Raw genomic sequence first — 4,112 nt, 5'->3', positions numbered from 1 at the left:
AACCAGATCTGTGAGGAAGCTGATGACCAGTGTTTTAAACTGTGCGTCTGAGAGTTTTGCTATTTCTTCGTCGCTTAGATTTATCTCTGGGGCTTTGAGGTCTTCCTGCGACATTTTTGGTCTGTTCTGGCCCTTTAAATGTGAGAAGCGGCGCCTTGGACTCCCAGGTCGCTGGGTTGTGACGCTGTATGTGGGGGCGTGGTCAGAGCGGGGAAATGGCGGCGCCCTCTCGCACTGCGGCCGGTCCAACCGCCCACTCCCTGGCTCGCGCGCAATCAGGCAACCCAGTCAACACGCTGCACCGCCTCCCCACTGTCTCCTCCGCAGTCGCTCACCCGGTGGGTCGCTCGGTCGCTCACCAGGTCCAATCCTGCGTCTGGAACCCGCGTGTCCGGATTTGCGCGTCGGGATTCCGCGCCGGGTCCGACCGAGCCCTCCTTTGCAACTCCTCACCAGACGCCGGTTTCGCCCCTTACCGGTCAGGCTGAAGAATTTGTTGTTAGCGGACTTCCGAAAAGTTCAGTTTTCCGTGTTCTGGTTGTGTTTTCTGATGCTAATATTTAGTTGTCCCTAAACTTGGTTGTGTGAGAAGGCACGGCACATCCACCTATACCTCCATCTTGGCGGAAGTCCGAGATTTTCTTTATATATTTGGGTGTTCCTATGTTGGGTGCATATCTATTTATGATGTTAATGTCTTCTTGGTGGATTCTTCCCTTGAGTATTATGAAGTGACCTTTTGGGTCTCTCTTTATGACCCTTTTTTTGAAGTCTATTTTGTCTGATATGAGAATTGCTACCCTGGCTTTTTTTCTTGTCTGTTTGCTTGGAAAATTTGTTTCCAAGCAAATTTGTTCCCTTCACTTGTAGTCTGTGATGGTCTTTTGTCCTGAGGTGGGTCTCTTGTAGGCAGCATATGTGTGGGTCATGCTTTCTTATCCATTTAAGCTATTTTATGTCTTTTGATTGGAGCATTTAATCCATTTACGTTTAATGTTATTATTGATAGGTACTTATTCATTGCCGTATTTGTTCCTGTGTTCCTCTTTTCTCTCTCTTTTCCTTCCTTTCCTTAAAGCAGTCCTTTTAGCCCTGGCTGGTGTAGCTTGGTGGATTGAACACGGGCCTGTGAACCAAAAGATCAGGGTTTGATTCCCAGTCAGGTCACATGCCTGGGTTGCTGGTCAGTTCCCAGCAGGGGCCAGTTCCCAACAGGGGATGCACCAGAAGCAACCATACATTGATATTTCTCTCCTTCCCTTTCCTTCTAAAGATGAATAAATAAAAATTTTTTAAAAAGCAGTCCTTTTAGTATTTCTTGTAGAGCTGGTTTGGTGGAGGCATATTTTTTTAGACTTCTTTTGTCTTGGAAGCTCTTTATTTGGCCTTCTATCTTGATTGAGAGCCTTGCTGGGTAAAGTAGCCTTGACTGTAGTCCTCTAGTTCTCATTACTTGGAATATTTCTTGCCATTCTCTTCTTGCTTGGAGTGTTTTCATTGAGAAGTCAGTAGCTAACCTTATTGGGGCTCCCTTGTATGTTACTTCCTTTTTTTCCCTTGCTGCCTTTAAGATTCTCTCTTTGTCTTGGAATTTTGCTGTTTTAATGATGATGTGTCTTGAAGTGGGCCTCTTTAGGTTCCTCTTAATTGGGACTCTCTGTAATTCCTGGATTTGTGTGATTTTTTTTCTCTCATCAAATCAGGGAAGATTTCCATCATTGCTTTTTCAAATAGGTTTTCTATCGTTCTTGTTGTTCTCCTTCTGGTATTCCTATTATTCGGATATTATTACGTTTCATGTTGTCCTGCATTTCTTTTAATCCCTCTTCATTCTTTCTGAGCCTCTTTTCCTTTTCTTGCTTTTTCTGGGAGTTTCTTTCTACTTTGTTTTCCAACTCACTGATCCGACCTTCTGCTTCATTGATCCTGCTTTTAATTCCTTCTACTGTGTTCTTCAGTTCAGAGATTGTATTCTTCATTTCCTCTTGTCCTTTGCTGATAGTTTCTGTTTCCTTTTTCATGTTAATATAGTTTGTGGTGAATTCATTGTAGCTCCCCTGTAGTTTCTGGTAGCTCATTGTGAGATCTTTGAATTTCCTGATAACCAATGCTTTGAATTCAATATCTGATAATTGACTTTCTTCTATTTCATCTAACATTCTTTATGAGGCTCTTCCTTTTCTTTCATTTGGGGATCATTTCTTTGTCTTCCCATTGTTTGTGGGACTCTTCTTGTTAGCCCCTGCTTCTTAAATTGATCTGCCCTGACTCCCTGGGTTTATGGTATGAACTTCTGTGGTATAATACCTGTGAAATTCAGTAGTGTAGTCTCCTTCAGGTATCTTGATGTTCTCTGGTTCCACCTACTCTTTTGTGTGTGTGTGTGTGTGTGTGATCAGCTGTGGCTGTCTGGTCCATCTGTCACAATCTCTGGTCTCTTATTTTCATAAATGCTAGGGAACTGTTGGTTGATTGTGCTGTTCCTCAGTAGATCTGCCAGGATTTTCTCCCCTGGGTACAGGAACTGGAATCGCTTTTTCCTACTCCGTCACCATCTTCCTTCACAATCTAAAGATATACTTTTTGATATGAAGTATAGCAGTTTCCTTCTAATGTTGATAGTATTCTTTCATGCTATTGTTCAAATAGTGTCTTGTAGCAACTTTGGACAAAAGTCTTTTGAGAGGCAACATTATTCCTGTATGGTTTTCCTGAAAGTATCAATAATCTTGACAAATGTCACAGATATACTTCAATTAGGTTGTAATAATTTAAGTGTGGAAATTGGAAAGAGACTCTTTCTGTGTAGTTTGCTTTGTTTTCAAAACTGGGCAAGGGGAGAATGGGAGAAAAGGTACAGGGAATAAGAAGCATAATTGGTAGATACAAAATGGACAGGGGGAGGTTAAGAATCGTATAGGAAATGGAGGAGCCAAAGAACTTACATGTGCGACCCATGAACATGAACCAAGCGGGAAATTGCTGGAGGGAACAGGGGAGAGGTGGAGGGGGACCGAGAGGAGGAAATGAGTGTGACAAATGTAATAGCATAGTCAATAAAATATATTTAAAATATATAAAATAAATGAAATATAAAAAATCTAATTTTATGAAATATTGAGTAGCTACAAAATAATCTTCATAAAAGTTAACAGTACCATGAGCATCTATGTACCTGGTACCCATTTAAGAAATAACGCATTACTACCATGTTTAAAGCCCCTGTGTGTCTCTTCACCATTCTCTCCCCTCTTTCTTCCACAGGGGACTCAGTATCCTGACTCATGTTGTCATTTAAACAAAAAGCTAAAATAAAAACATAATCCAAATGCTTCTGACAATTATGACCCTTTGAAAGGCCAGCCTTGGAAAGTAGTTGAAGTTTTTTATGATTTTTATGAAGTTTTTTAATGAAGTAATTTATGACTATAATTTATGTTTAAGTTAATGATTATTGGGTATCTTGAGAAAAACAATTAGAAATCCTAATTTTATGGGATTTTTTTTTTTTTGGCATTCATTCCAAAATACAGGGAAGGGACTCTGCTGTCTCTAGAGGTGATCTCTTATCTTATGCAGGGGGCAGGATGGGAGTGGGGTAAAAGGAACATTAGGAACGTGTGCAGGAAACACAGACTTCAGCATGTTTCCCAGGGCTGTGGCTGGTTGTAGCCTTGGGGTCCCCAACTGCATGCGAGAGCATCTGTGAGAGCCTCTGACAACTGAGGTCAGCATAACACCTGCAGCTGCCACTCGCCTTTCCCTTAGTATCTTGGGGGAAAGAAAGAAAGAAACACAGATTCTGGGATGTACAAGCATGCCTCTCTCTATTGTGCTTCACAGATGTTACATATTTTGCAGACTGAAGGCCAGACCCTTCCTCCACCAGCAAAATGACTACAGTTCACTTTATGGTGATAGTTGCTTTATTTACGTGGTCTGGGACCAGACACGCAGTATCTCCAAGGTGTATGCTTGTTCTCTGTAGGTTTACCCCAAGTAAAGTAATAATGAGGTCTGTGTCTTTAAAATGCAGAAATAACTACCAGGACACAAAATAGAGATATGTTTTTCCTTAACTGATGCGACTCCTGTTGGCAGAATGAGCTCCT

At 41.6% G+C, this 4,112-nt stretch overlaps 1 non-coding gene across 1 annotated transcript; it reads left to right on the top strand.

The window, feature by feature from the left end:
* Positions 1-3,639: 3,639 nt before the first annotated feature.
* Positions 3,640-3,770, top strand: LOC119042903 (small nucleolar RNA SNORA44). The gene has a single exon (XR_005081321.2). It is a non-coding gene; the product is annotated as a small nucleolar RNA SNORA44 (small nucleolar RNA).
* The last annotated feature ends 342 nt before the right edge of the window (positions 3,771-4,112 follow it).

Source organism: Artibeus jamaicensis, unplaced genomic scaffold (assembly GCF_021234435.1).
Source record: "Artibeus jamaicensis isolate MK-2021 breed Jamaican fruit bat unplaced genomic scaffold, CSHL_Jam_final contig_923, whole genome shotgun sequence".
Lineage (NCBI taxonomy): Eukaryota > Metazoa > Chordata > Mammalia > Chiroptera > Phyllostomidae > Artibeus > Artibeus jamaicensis.
Note: the sequence above shows the minus strand (reverse complement) of the source record. Positions and strands in the feature narration are given on the sequence as shown.